A 15251-nucleotide genomic window follows, 5' to 3' on the forward strand; every position below is an offset into this window, starting at 1 on the left:
AGAGCAGATTTAATATATTGCTACTGGCCTCCTGTCTTTTGTTTGAATTAATAAATTCAAAGTAAATATTTGCTCTTTACTTGTTTTTGGTTAAGAGTTATGGTACCTGGTGCAAAAGGTAGCATCGTGACTTTGAGCCTGTAGGCATTTATACCCCAGAGTATGTAACAAGCCTTTGTTTCCATTTCTCTCACAGGGTAGGGCAAAGACCGTGGTCACTTCTCACATTGAGACACTCTGCACATGGCCTTGTATCATAGATGTTCGTCCAGGCTACTTTGTATGGAGAAGTCAGGCTGACTGCTGAGTTGGGGTTTACCAAGGTTAGAATCTAGAATCCAATGCATGCTGCTCCTGTTCATCTGATGGAGCTGCCATAACAGAATACCCCAGACTGAGTGGCTTAAACAAGATGTTTTGTTTTCCCATAGTTCTGAAGGCTGGAAGTCCAAGATCAGGATGGCAGCAGGGCTGGTTTCTGGTGAGGCCTCTCTTTCTGGCTTGTAATTGGCTGCCTTCTCATCGTGTCTTCATGTGGCCTCTTCTCTGTGTTTGGGCAGAGAAAGGGCGAGTGGGGAAAGGGACAGTGGGGAAGGAGAGAGGGAGAGACAAGGAAGGAGGTATTTGGTGTCTCTTCCTCTTTATACAAGGCCACCAGACCTATGAGTTTACGTCACACCCTATGACCTCATTTAACCTTAATCACTTCCCTTTAGGTCCTGTCTGCAGATACAGTCACATTTGGGGTTAGGGCTTCAACATGTGAATTATGGGGGTACATGGTACACAGTTTAGTCCAGAACACTTTTCATATGCCAGACATTACATTAGGCAAGTGCATATAAAGATATGTATATATGTCAAGCACAAACTCTGGGCTCACAGAGGCACATATTTATGATATAGGGCAATTATCACAATGCCATGCCAGGTATGGGAGGGGCAGAAAAGATCCATTTAGTGTGAGCAGGTCAGGAAAGGCTTTCCAGAGAAGGCTGATTCTCAGAGAGGGGAGGAGCTCTTGGTGATTGGTGAAGGTCTGGTAGGCAGAGGGGAAGCCATGGCAGAGCAAAATAAGGCCCTGTGTTCATTATTCCACCCAGTCTTCATCACAGAGAGCAGGGCCACTTAGCAAATATGGCACTCTGGCTGAGCGGAGTCTTGGGTGTTTGCTGGGGAGCTTGGACTTGGTCATGTAGCAGGAAGAGGCATCCATTGACGTGTTTCAAGCAGAGGAAACTGAGCAACTGGCACCTGGAAAGTCGAGAGGAAAAGCATGTGTTAGATCAGAGGCGGGGGCCACTTAGGAACCCTCTGCCACCATATTGCAACAGAGCCCAAAGGCAAAAGTGGCAATGCCAGCGGAGGGGAGGGACGTAGCCAGGAACTGTGCACATTGCATGGGCGTTGGAGTTGATGCGAACGTGGGGAGGGAGGGAGACAGTTTAGGCTGGATCCTAGGTTCTGGTTTGGTGACTGGTGTTGCCATTGTCAAGAACTGAAACACAACTCAAGGACAGGAACCACAGGAAACACCATGCATAAAGTTCCTGCAGTTCAGCTTCCTGAGCTGGGAAGGAGCTTTTTTTTTTTTCTTTTTTGGAGACAGAGTCTCACTCTGTCGCCCAGGCTGGAGTGCTGTGACGCCATCTTGGCTCACTGAAACCTCCGCCTCCTGGGTTCAAGCCATTCTCCCTACTCAGCATCGCGAGTAGCTGAGATTACAGGCTTGCGCAACCACGCCCAGCTAATTTTTGTATTTTTAGTAGAGACAGGGTTTCACCATGTTGGCCAGGATGGTCTCAATCTCTTGACCTTGTGATCCACCCGCCTCAGCCTCCGAAAGTGCTGGGATTACAGCGTGAGCCACCACGTCCGGCTGGGAGGGAGTTTCTTTAAGTTCTCTGGCTGTGATTCCACCCCTCAGTGGGCTCCAGGGACCCAGGGATGGCCAGGCCCTTTCACAGCTGGGGGGGTTATGGCTTAGAGCATGGCATGTGATAGGTATCTTTAGAATAAGTAATTTGTTTACCAAAATCCTTAACTGATGTAACTTTTCTGTATGACTATGACCCAAACTGTCTTAGTCAGAAAAATTTCCCAATAAATAAGCTCTTAGTCATCTGTTGCCAAGACAGTTAAAAAACTTCTCATCTAAAATCCACAAACCTGTTGTCCCTTTTGCTACACTGAAACAGGCACTGCCGGAGTCCCTGGTTTTGTACCTGCTGTGATTCAAGTACAGGTAGATGGTAATCTCAGAGACTTAGGGCTGGCCAGAGAAGCTCTTGTAAGAGAGCTGAAGAAACGGAGATCAGAGGGCAAAAGAGAGGCAGAATAAGCCCTTTCTTTTTTCGCATATTTAAATCTCCAATTACCCTTTGATGAAGGGAGGGGAGGAAAATGGGTGAATCCCCAGGTCAGTGGGTTTTGGGCCCTGGCTTGACCGTAAATTTGTGCAATTACAGCAAATGTCGGTTTTTCCTCCCTGATTCTGTCTGCGTTTTCTTCCAAGAGGAATCGGCAGGATTTCTGTGGCGACGGCCTCTGAGCAGCGCAGGCTTGCGGGGGACAGGAGCCGGGACACCCGGGAGCCAGACGCTCTTGGGTACTTGTGTGTGTGAGAATGGAGGGGGGGGGGCGGATAGAGAGAGAGAGCATGAGACGGGGGAGAGAGAAAGAATGAAAGAAAATGAGAGAATGAGGGAGAGAGAGTGAAAAAGACTGGGAGAGAGAGAACGAGAGAGAAAGCGATTAAGGGGGAGAGAAAGAGGTAAGAAGGGAGAATATGAGAGAGAGAGGGAGGGGGAGGGAGAGAGAGAGAGAGGGAACGAGGAGTGAGAAGAGAGGGCAGCGAGCGCGCCGGCGCTTTGTGGCTGTGACCCGCGCGGCCTCCTTCCCACTTTCGCGGTCGTCCTGGGCCGCCGCGCTTCCCCTCCAGCTCTAGCCGCCCCGCGTCCCGGAGGCCGAGCGAGCGCTGGAGCCCGGCTTGCGCCCCTCCCGGCCCGGATGCCCGACCGCTGGCGGTCTCCGCCCGGCGCGCGCGAGCCGGGGCAGGAAGGCGGGGGAGGGGCGTGTCGGGGGCGTGGCTTCGATGTACCCGCCCCTCCAGTCCCGCCCCGCCCCGCCCCGCCCCGCCACTTAATTCGGACGCACGGGGCCGCGGGGAGCAAGAGCCGCCCAGAGCCGGACGGGCTTGTGGGCTGGGCCGCCGCAGCCGCTTGAGCCGCCCTCGCGCCGCCTCGGGCCGCCGCCGAGCAGTCGGGTCTCTGGGCGCCGCCGCGGGCGCCCGGAGCGAGCCGGGAGGGAGCCGCGCGCCTTTGTGCGCGCCGAGGTAGGTTCGCCGCCTCCCGCACTTACTTTGCACACAAAGAAGAGGGGCGCGGGGAGGCGGGCGGCGGCCCGGCCCGACCCCGGCCCCGGGGACCCTCTCGGCAGGCGGCTGGGCGGGCGGGGGTCCCCGTGCGCGAGAGGGCGGGGGGCGTGCGGGGACTACTGGTCACCCCGCGTGGCGCCCAGGAGGTGCCGGGGCTCAGGGCCGGCGTGCGGCGGGGACGGGCGAGGGGCGCCGGGGAGGCGGGGGCCGCTGCTGGGAAGGGGCCCGGCGGCCGGCCGGCTCATTGTTGCCTCCTCCGCGCTGCCGCGGGGTGCGCTGCCCGACCGGGTGCGCCAGATGCCCGCCCTCGGCGCCCCTCGCCCCGCGCCGCCCGGCGTGGACCGGGTCGCGCCCCGACGCCAGCCCCCGCCAGGCAGACAAAGCCGGGGCCGCGGGGGGTATGCCCCGCTCCGAAGGTGGCCGTGACACTGACTCCAGTCCGCAAGTAACTTTTCCCCTTTTGCCCCTCCTCTTTCTCCACTGTTCCAGTGAACCCAGCATGGGGGGTGGTGTGACACACACAAGGGGTCCTAAAATTGGGTTCCCATAATTTCCTCCAGGCATCTTTAGGTACTTGTATGGCCAAGTGTTACTGTTGTGTAGGGGTTGGTCTCCACCGCTTGTGAAATCTGCAAGAGGAATTCGGTTTGAGAGGATGAACTGCAGATCTCATTCTCTTCTGCGACCTACCAAGCCTCCCCTTCCTTTCTCCCAAAGATTTTACTCAGTGACAGCGGAGCAGAGTTACTTGATAGGATGGGTGCGATTTTGAGAGGACGTAAAGAAAAAGGAAATAAGGCCTGTTCGACTTCACATTCTTAAACTTGAGATTTCTTGCTATCAAGTACATGGGTTTTCTCCTCCAGCCACGTTTTCCTAACATCACTTTGGAAATTCTATCAAAGTGGCTTTAAGTTGAAAGAGTGTCTGGGCTGCCTGTCCAGAGATTTCTTAGCGCTGGTAGTTTCTGGTTTAAAACTTTTCATTAGAAAATTTTATATATTAATTAATAGAAAAAATATAGAAAAAAATCACTCATGAGCTCACCACCCAAACACACCCTAAGGATGAAGGCATCTTTGCTTAATTTATGACTTGGCAGCCATAGCGCGTGTGTGTGTGTGTGTGTGTGTGTGTGTGTGTGTGAGAGAGAGAGAGAGAGAGAGAGAGAGAGAGAGAGAGAGGGAGGGAGAGAGGGTAAATGAGAGCATTACTGGCCAGCCACATCAGCCTAAAATACATTGAATCATAATTCTGCAATATTGGTATACCACTTACATCTAAGATTAATACGGACAAGTTGTTCTGAAATACATTTTCTTATAGGCTTGCACATAACCACCTGTACAGAAGAGAGAAGAAAGATACAGGAAAAACAATGTAAATTTCCACTTTATTTGGAAGAATGGGCTGACAAAAAAGTTTTATGGACTATATTTTTGAATTTAGTAGTCATTTGGGATTGACTTTTGTCTTTAAATGAAATCTTTCATTTAAATATTTAAGTCTTTCATTAAAAATATTTAAAGTAAACCTGTTGAGATTCATGAGACATATGTGATGGAAAGGAATTCTTGTTTATGGAACAGGGAATAGCTGTGATTGTACAATTGGATGCATGGTGGCTTCTTAAAGACCTCACACTGAGAAAGTAAAAGAAAAGTTTCCTTGAGGGTCGTGAGTTGTGTTGAGTGTGTATGTTCTTTAAAAAAAAATTGTTATTAAGCCGCAGATTTGGCCACTGGACACTTTTGTCATTACATACTTTTATTTTCCCCTTGTAACATTTCTGGACTTTTGAATTCTGTAATATGCAAAACAAAAAGAGGACTTGGGACAACCGTTTAGAAGTAGGTTGATCATTAGGATGATGCAATACTTTTTGAAGTTAGAAGAATTTACAAGAAGGAAGTTGTGGGTTATGTAAACTCAGGTGCATTTTTGTTGCAGTTCCTAACACTTGGGGCTCCTTAATTTGCACTCAAACTCAGGGGAGCGTACTAGTGTAGTAGTGGCCTGTGAGTGAATGAGTCATACACGGGGTCCTCTCTAATGGTCGGCATTTCTTCAGGAGTCGTGATGCCTTTCTACATGCAAAAGTCAAACAAAGGTCCAATAAGAAATGTCACAACCTCTTACCCTAGGGGACTGGAGATACCATTCCTTGAATGGTTAAAAGTGGACTTGGTTTGTCCTTCCAAGAAATTGACATGAGAAATCTTGTTCTGATGTGGGAGGATGGAGCCGTCATTCATTCATTCCTTTGACTCAATTGTTTAAAATGTCATAAGTAAAGGTGGAAAAGATTTTTACTGATTTTCTTTGGGGATGGTGGAGAGGTAGAAGACTTCTCTCCTGACAGAAAGAGGAAACACAATAGATGAGGGATATGGCTTAATGCTATTTCTAACTTACCTTCTGCCTCCTCCCTCCAGAATTCTGTGTGCAGGTGTTTTGAGAAAATGAGTTGGGGAGTTTGGGTACGTGAGATCTAGATTTTGAGAATTCGTAGACGGCCCCGGCTAACTGGGGGAGTCGTCGCTCTTCTTTCAGCCTAGAGAAGGTGGCTGTGGGTGCCAACATGCTGCGAGGCACACTCGGGGGAGGGAAAGCTGCCGTGGAGTGGGATGTCCTCTGTGTGTGTCATGGGGTCAAGTGTGGCCTTGGGACGACCTCATGAGATCTTGCCGCATTTCTTTGTATAGTTCCCTTGTCTAATCATGGCCTATTTTTGCTTTTCCTTGAAGCAAACCATTTTTCTCCCTTTTTCCTTTCTAGTTCAAGAAGGACTGGGTCTGATCCATCTGACCGTTCCCACACTGTAAATTCTTAGGGAACATGCTGAAGAGGAATGGACAGGCTTACCTATCTCCTGTCACTTATGCCAGTACCCCCATCAGTGAAAGAAATAAGATTATTTGGCAAGGTAGCTTAGATTGCCATTTATTCATGGTGCATGGACAAGGAGCTATTTTAAGGTTGATGGGGAGGCTTTGCTTGTCATTTACTCTCCATCAGACATTTACTGCCTGTCTTTAGCCAGGCACTGGGCTTACTGCTGTTAACAAGACTGCAAAGCCGGTGAGGAAGATACCTAAAGAACTGGGCTGGGTGCAGTGGCTCGTGCCTGTAATCCCAGTGCTTTGGGAGGCTGAGGCAGGAGGACCGCTTGAGGCCGGAAGTTTGAGACCAGCCTGGGCAACATAGTGACCCTCATCTCTACAAAAAATTAGCGGGGTGTAGTGGTGTGCACCTGTAGTCAAAGGTGCTTGGGAGGCTGAGGCAGGCGGATTGCTTGCGGCCAAGAGTTTGAGACCAGGCTGGGCAACATAGTGACCCCCATCTCTACAACAAATTTTTAAAAATTAGCTGGGATTGCTGGTGCGTGCCGGTAGTCCCAGCTACTCTGGAGGCCGAAGCGGGTGGGTCACTTGAGCCCAGGAGTTGGAGGTTGCAGTGAGCTGTGATCACACCACTGCACTCCAGCTTGGGCAACAGAGTGAGAGACGCTCATTAAAATATATATATAAAAGAATTAAAACAAGAATTATATAAAATTACACAAAAATTGTTTAATTGCAGTTAAGAGCTGGAAAGGGAAAGCACTGCTTATTTTTTATTTTATTTTTTTGAGACGGAGTTTCGCTTTTGTTACCCAGGCTGGAGTGCAATGGCGCGATCTCGCCTCACTGCAACCTCCGCCTCCTGGGTTCAAGCAATTCTCCTGCCTCAGCCTCCTGAGTAGCTGGGACTACAGGCGTGCGCCACCATGCCCAGCTAAGTTTTGTATTTTTAGTAGAGATGGGGTTTCACCATGTTGACCAGGATGGTCTCAATCTCTTGACCTCGTGATCCACCCGCCTTGGCCCCCCAAAGTGCCGGGATTATAAGCATGAGCCACCGCGCCCGGCCAGCAGTGCTTTATGAATTAAGGTGTCTCAGAAAGAATGATGTCAGTGGCAGTGAAGGAGGGGTTTGGGTGTCTGATGGTGGAAACTTCAGGGTGGATGGGTGGGGTGGGCTGTGGAGCTGCATGTGGATTTGCTCAGGGCCTGCTGTAGGGGCTTGGCCGAACGGATAAGGTGGACTGTTCTGTTCTGTCTGGAATTTGCCTGATGGGTTGGGATGCTTTGTGTTGGAATTGAGGTGGATCGGGAAATCGTATGGCTCTGTTGCAGGGTCCTTGTTGAAGGTAAACCTCATGGTCAGTGGCCCTGGGAAGCCAACTGTGGTGGGACATGGTGTCCTGAGCTGGCCTGGATTCCAGCAGGGAGGACTTGTGTCATGCAAGGGGCACGAACTACACCTGTGCCCACCAGAGGTTTTGTTGCAGATGAAAAGATAAGAGGGATTTGTGGGGAAAGAGTGAGAAGACTTATTTAAGAACATTATTCAGACTCAGATGAGCTGTAGGAAGGAAACGGGGAAAGAAATGCAGAAAAAGGAGGGACAGTGGCTTTGACACTGGATGAACTCTTGACTTTGGGACTTTCTTTTTTTAAGTGAAAATAAATCTTTGAGCTTTAAAAATATTTAAAGAGTAAAATTGAGTTCTGAGATGATTCCCGAGATGTATGTGATGGAAAAGAGCTTTTTTTTTTTAAGCAGTGATCCCACAGCAGGGTACATGCTGGCACTGAGAGGGTTAAAGAAGGAGGGCTTCCCCATGAGGAGTGAATTGTTTTGATTGTGTATGTTCTGTGAAAACAACAATCATTATTCAGCTGCAGATTCCAAATTCTTTTATTTTCCGCTATCAAAGATGTTTTGCCAAAGATGTGAGCTAAGCCTACTTTTTAAAAAAAATGTAGTGATGGGGTCTCACCATGTTGCCGAGGCTGATCTCAAACTCCTGGGCTCAAGTGATCCTCTTGCCTTGGCCTCCTGAAGTGCTGGGATTATAGGTGTGAGTCACCAGGCCTAGCCTACCAAGGATGTGAGTTAAGCACACCTTAATAGTCCTAAAACAGGCTCTGTGGTCTGTAGTGGTGTTGGGTGTCTGTGTGTAGATCACATGGTTTAGTGACAGTAATGTTCCCTCCACACAGCAAAGTCTTGGGGTTCCTGCTGTGGCAGAGAGACTGGGGTCTAAGGAGAGCACCCCTTTAGAGGCTGTGAGAGGGCAGGGGACTCTGGGCTCCTCAGCAGGGCTCTTCCTGGTGGGACTGTTCAAGTCCTTAGCAGTCAGGAGACTAAGAAGTCTTGAAGTGGGGGAACACTGAGCCCCAGGAACCCTCAGGTTATGTATGTGTTGTTAAGTCTCCTGCAGAAATAAGGTTGAATAAATGGAGGCTGCAGACTGGCTCTTCCCACCATGGCTGGTTCTAGGTGCAGGTGACAAGAGGGTTTTCTCTCCTTGTTCTTTGCTCTCCTTTCTGTTGTCAGTGCTGACTTGAATGATGCTGGAGCACCTGCAGGTGACAGCCCTGCTCTGCCACAGCCCTGGGTGGGAGGAGTGGAGTTGCTGAACGGAGCAAGGCACTTCATGTGGTGTGGGGGAAAGGTTTGGAGCCCCCGCCAGGCCTGTCAGGGTGAGAATCCAGGCCCAGCTCTGTGACCTCCAGCAAGTCTCATAACCCCTTTGAGCTCTAGTATTCTCATCTGTGAGGCTGCCTGAGTTATATGCACCTCCATTGCACGGTGGGGACATGTGGTCCCTGAAATTTGGCAAATGAGGGGTGTTTATGCTGTTGTCTGTGTCCGCAGCCTTTAAAAAAATGTTCTTTGCAAAATGTTACTGTGATAAGAGCATTTAACATGAGCCTACCCTCTTCGCCCCACCCCCCACAGGGAGTCTTGCTCTGTAGTGCGAGCAAGACCAGGCTGAAGTGCAGCAGTGCGATCTCTGCTCACTGCAAGCTCCGCCTCCTGGGTTCAAGAGATTCTCCTGCCTCAGCCTCCTCAGTTACCGGGATTACAGGTGCCCGGCTAATTTTTGTATTGTTAGTAGAGGCAGGGTTTTGCTATGTTAGCCAGGCTGGTTTTGAACTCCTGACCTTGTGATCCGCCTGCCTCAGTCTCCCAAAGTGCTGGGATTACAGGTGTGAGCCACTGCGCCTGGCCGAGATCTACCCTCTTAACAGATTTTTAAGTGTACAATGTTTTATTGCTGACTACAGGTGCAGTGTTTTAGAGCAGCTCTCTAGAGCTTATTCCTCTTGCTGAACTGAAACCTTACCATGATTGGTACCTCCCCATTTTCCTCCACCCCGGTCGCTGACAACCACCATTCCACACTTTGAGTCTATGAATTCAGCTACTTAGATACTTAATCTAACAGGGGTCTCATGGTATTTGTCCTTCTGTGCCTGGCTTCTTTCACTTAGTCCCCCAGGTTCATGCATGCTGGCGCTTGTGGCGGAACTACTACTTTTCGAAGGCTGCATGGTATTCCACTGTATGTATATTACCACATTTCTTTACCCATTCATCTGTCCTTAATGGTGAAGTTGGTTCCACAAAACTCCGGGAAGAAAACGTAGGGGAAGACATTCAGGATACTGGTCTTGGCAGTGATTATGTGGCTGTGACACTAAAAGCACAGGCAGCAAAACCAGAAATAAACGGGATTGCATGGAACTAAAAAGCTTCCGCACAGCAAAGGAAACAACAGAGTGAAAAGGCAACCTGTGGACTGGGGGAAAATACTGGCAAATATTTTTAGATATAAACCCGGAATAAGGGATTAATATCTAAAAAGCATAAGAGATTCCCACAAATCAACAGTAACAAAACAAAGAACCCAACTCAAAAATGTGCTAAGGACTTAAACATTTCAACTCAGAGTTTTATTTTTATTTGACATGGAGTCTTACTCTGGTGCCCAGGCTGGAGTGCAGTAGTGCCATCTTGGCTCACTGCAAACTCCACCTCCTGGGTTCAAGCGATTCTCCTGCCTCAGCCTCCCAAGTAGCTAGGATTACATGTGCTACCATGTCCGGCTAACTTGTAATTTTAGTAGAGATGACGTTTCACCATGTTGGTCAGGCTGGTCTTGAACCTCTGACCTCATGATCTGCCTGCCTCGGCCTCCCAAAGGGCTGGGATAACAGATGTGAGCCACCGTGCCTGGCCTCCACTCAGAGTGTTAGTAATGTAGCCGGCGGTGATGTCAAGATGTGGACACAGGGACACTTGGGAGGGAGGATGGGAGTTTTGTCCCGGTCCCCACCTGCTCCTCAGTATCTCTTCATGCCTTCAGGAGAGTTTTAAAGATAACTGGGTTTTCATTATTAGAAATAGCATATTTTATTCTATTCCTGGACATGAGTTTTGGCATCGTTCCTAAAGTGTCATAATGAAGTGTATGGGAAAGAGCTGTCAGATTGCAGTCTAAGCTTTTCTGTGTCATTATTAATAGATGAGACAGAGCATACTTCGTGAAAGTTAAAACTCACGCTTTATCCAGGTTTTAAGGTATCTGGGCCTGGTGGAAGCTAATGAGTTTACAAAAACAGTGTAGCCCCGTCATGGAATCCTGCAGTATAAATAATCACAAGTGGTTTATGAGTATCTAGTGTAGGTATATCAAAATCTCTGTGTCGTGGAGGAAGTTGAGAATGCCATGCATGCATATAGGCATGTAGAGGGGGCTTTCTAATATTCTTTCCCTTGTAACTTGATGTTATTTGAAACGTAAAACTGGTCAGGGTTCTTTTTCGTTGTTTCTTTTGTTACTGGATGTGCAGGGTAAAGTAGTGTATTGGAAAGAGAGAGGTCTAGACTTTAAAAGTTTTCTGAATCTTAAGCCTAAGCTTGCTGTGAATTAGTGTGTTAGACTTTTGAGCAGGCCATTATTTCTGTTTTCCAACGTTGTCTTCTGTGAAACAGAAATGGTCACACTCACTCAGCTCATAGAGTTGGCTCAGGGTGGGATGGAAAGCCTGCATTCTTTTTTGAGATGGAGACTCACTCTGTCACCCAGGCTGGTACACAGTGGCATGATCTTGGCTCACTGCAACCTCCACTTCCCAGGTTCAAGCGATTCTCCTGCCTCAGCCTCCCAAGTAGTTGAGACTACAGGCACACGCCACCATACCCGGCTAATTTTTTATTTTTTGTAGAGATGGAGTTTCACTATGTTGTCCAGGCTGGTCTTGAAATCCTGACCTTAGGTGATCTGCCCGCCTCAGCATGAGCCACTGCACCAGGCCAAAAGTTGGCATTCTTTATGCCTGCTTGTCCTTCTAGGGAATGCTCTGGAATTGGAAACTCCTTAGGATAGGTGACTCTTGGAAGGTGGGAGGAGGCAGGGCCCGGGGTGCACAAGAGAATCAGCTACATCACCTTTTAGGTTCCTGCCGTGGTGGGTGAATTCTGTTATTTTGTGCCTGTGAAATGGGAGGTGCCATAGAAGACATCAGACGTAGAGTTTGACCTGGGTGAGTCAGTTGCCCTCTTGGGGCTCCCATATTCTGACCTGTGAAATGCAGTAATAATACTGGTAATATTGTCATCGTCAGCGATATGACAAAAATTAACTGGGCATGGTGGTGCCTGCCTGTGGTCCCAGCTACTTGGGAGGCCGAGGCAGGAGAATCGCTCGAACTCAAGAGGCGTAGGTTGCAGTGAGCCGAGATCGTACCACTGCACTCCAGCCTGGGTGACAGAGCAAGACTCTCTCTCAAAAAAAAAAAAAAAAAAAAAAAAGGTTGTGCTAGGAAGAAGCTGAGCCAGGATTAGGATCCAAGTCTGATCTATGCCCAAACGTCGCATTTTCAATCATTTTTGCTGTATCTGTAATGTCTGCATTTACTTTCATGGCCAGATTGATATGAAAGTACCTGCAGAAGCTCTTGGGAGATGCGTCTGTTCTGTTTTTAGTATAGCTTTATTGCAGTGTAATTTATATGCCATACAGTTCACCCATTGTATGTGTACAGTTCTGTAATTTTTAGTAAATTTCTCTTTAGTAAATTTTTAAGGGTGGGCAGCCTCCTCCAGTTTTAGACTTTGCCGTCAGCTCTCCCTCCCACCCCCAGCCTTAGCTAATCAATGATTGTTTCTCTGTCTCTAACGTTTTGCCTTTGTACAGCTAGAATCGCAGCGTGGCCTCTTGTGTCTGGTTCCATTCATTTAGCATAGCGTTTTTCAGATTCATCCATTGTTGCCTGGACATCTGCTTTGAAGGAACCTTCTCGGCATTTGTCATATGTCATAAGAGGTTCTGTGCTGATGAGAAGAATATCTCCTGAGATGTGCCTGAGTTATATGCCAGGCACAGTTATGTCCATTATTTTCTGTGATTTCTAGAAATCACTTTTAGAGGCAGCAGCCAATGCAATTTCATGAGAGGTACCATGATCAGTGTTTTACAAGTGAGGAAACCAAAGCATGGAGAGCTTAAAAGCTCACTCAGGGTTTGAAGAGCTGAGATCAGGCTTGGGTCTTGCCTTCACAGAGCTGTGTCTCCCCTGCTCCTTCACACTCCCTTCACTGTGTATTTCAGGCTTGTGACTTTGGAGCCTCACAAAGGGATTGGGATTCCAGTTGGAGAATGCATTTACCAGTTTTGGGGTTTGGTTTTGTGTTTTGGCAGAGTCTTGCTCTGTCACGCAGGCTGGCGTGTAGCGGCGCCATCATAACTGCCTGCAGCCTTGAACTCCTGGGCTCAAGGGATCTTCTGACCTCAGCCTCCTGAGTAGCTAGGACTACCGAGTGCTTCACCTCTCTACCTTTTAAATTTGACGTTTTGTAGAGATGGAGTCTTGCTATGTTGCCCAGTTGGTCTTGAACTCCTGGCCTCAAGCAGTCTTCTTGTGTTGGCCTCCCAGAGTATGGGTGTGAGCCACCGTCCCTGGCTGAAAATTGTAGTTTTAAGGAGAATATTTGTACTGAATTTTTATTTTGGTGTTACCATATGGGGAAGATAGCGTCTTAAAGTGATCCATTTGTAAAGCAGTTTTCTTAGGTGTAGTGTCAGCTTGGCTCCAAATTAAAAACATGTAATTATGTCACGAGGCAGAGCTTGTGTGTTTGTGTTGTGTTTTAAAAGTTGTGTCTACCAGAAATGCCATTTTTGTTCAATGTGTGCCAGGGCTGTTTCCCTATTAATGAATGGAATTTAATTAGGCACCATGCATTTTTTAAGATGTTTATCTAATTGTATTATATGTTAATACATTTTACTCTCAGACAATTCTATATCTAAACACCATTTTTTCCTACCCACATAGAGTCTATATTGGAAGATTGCATGTTTTATATTGCAGAGGAGTTCTTTGTATATCACAAGAATTCCGAAATTTTGGAAAAGATTTTAAACACCTTACACACACAAGTAGTTTGTTAAGAGCTGGTTACATAATTTTAGCCGTGATAGGCAATAATTTCTTTTTTTTGAGACAGGGTTTCACACTTGTCACCCAGGCTGAAGTGCAGTGGTGTAATCTCAGCTCACTGCAACCTCTGCTTCCCAGGTTCAAGCGATTCTCCTGCCTCCACCTCCGAAGTAACTGGGATTATAGGTGCCCGCCACCATGCCTGGCCAATTTTTTTTGTTGTTGTTAATTTTTATTTTTAGTAGAGATGGGGTTTCACCATATTGGCCAGGCTGGTCTTAAACTCCTCGCCTCAAGTGATCCACCTACCTCAGCCTCCCAAAGTGCCACCTCGTCTGGCCAGCAATACGTTTTTTGCAATAAGCACTAATGTTACACTGGGTTCTACCCTGGTTTCTGGTAGAATACTTCTTACTGGTGTCACATATTACTAAACTTTCTCAAATGGAGTTATGGCATTGTTTTTTTTTTTTTTTTTTTGAGACGGAGTTTCGCTGTTGTTGCCCAGACTGGATTGGAGTGCAATGGCACGATCTCGGCTCACCGCAACCTCCGCCTCCTGGGTTCAAGCAATTCTCCTGCCTCAGCCTCCCGAGTAGCTGGGACTACAGGCACGCACCATCATGCCCAGCTAATTTTTGTATTTTTAGTAGAGACGGGGTTTCACCTTGTTGACCAGGATGGTCTCGATCTCTTGACCTCGTGATCCACCTGCCTCGGCCTCCCAAAGTGCTGGGATTATAGGCGTGAGCCACCGCGCCCGGCCGCGTATGGCATTGTTAAACTAATTTTTCACATTCAGTACATTTTTCACTTTTAGGGATTTTTAATTATAATTCTAGTTTACCAGTTCAAAGTAGCAAATGAAAAAGCTTTTTATGTTAGAATACCTAGTTTTCAGAATAAAAATTGAGAATTAATAATATGAAATTTTAATTTAAAAAGACTTTATTCAAATCTTTGTTAATCTCTTTATATGGTTAGGGTTGCAGGGAAGCCTGCCATTTTTTAAAAGAAGATTAACCCGTAGAATGGTAGGCCTTGGAAATGAGTGAAAGAGGTCAACTATTGTTCCATGTTTTTTGGGCAATTCCAGGCAGTGCAGTGGCAGTTTAAAAATCCTCATGACTTGAGCTAGAAACCTGGTGGAAAGGAGGATGTGGGGGCAGCGGTAGAGGCTGGAACGGTGCAGTGAGGAAGCTGTTATCTTCCATTGCTACAGGACTCTGCTCAGCTTTAATCTGTGCCCTGGCTGGGTGTTGTATGTCAGCTGCCCAGGCTACCAGTGTGGAGGTGCAGGAGCTGGAAGGAAGCAGGCCCCAGCCTGTTTCTTTTTCCATTCCAGAATCACTTCTGATTGGCACATGCCTTGAAGAAAGGAGATACTGCAAAACCGATCCAAGTAAAATTGAAATTGCAGCAAGTAAAAATTGGGCTGTACCTGTAATGCGTGCATTTTATGCAAGTTATGCCTCAATTACATATATTTTTAAAAGATCTACAAAAAGCAAAGCCAAACCACAAAACCCCAGGGGTAGAAACCCTGGAGTAGACACTGTTAAAGATGCCAAATCTAAGTCACCCCTTGGCTGTTG

At 47.7% G+C, this 15251-nt stretch overlaps 1 protein-coding gene across 2 annotated transcripts in view; it reads left to right on the plus strand.

Moving 5' to 3' along the window:
* The window catches only part of FAM107B (family with sequence similarity 107 member B), a 245333-nt gene that overhangs the window by 159151 nt on the left and 70931 nt on the right, over window positions 1-15251 (plus strand). Inside the window, exon 1 of one of the 2 annotated variants that reach the window (XM_017529819.2) lies at window positions 3173-3334. The exons of the other annotated variant lie outside the window; for it this stretch is intronic. The gene's annotated coding sequence lies outside the window, so the exon portion shown is untranslated. Of the gene's footprint in view, window positions 1-3172; window positions 3335-15251 lie in introns of those variants that run through there. 2 annotated transcript variants of the gene reach the window in all.

Source organism: Cebus imitator, unplaced genomic scaffold (assembly GCF_001604975.1).
Source record: "Cebus imitator isolate Cc_AM_T3 unplaced genomic scaffold, Cebus_imitator-1.0 Scaffold61, whole genome shotgun sequence".
Lineage (NCBI taxonomy): Eukaryota > Metazoa > Chordata > Mammalia > Primates > Cebidae > Cebus > Cebus imitator.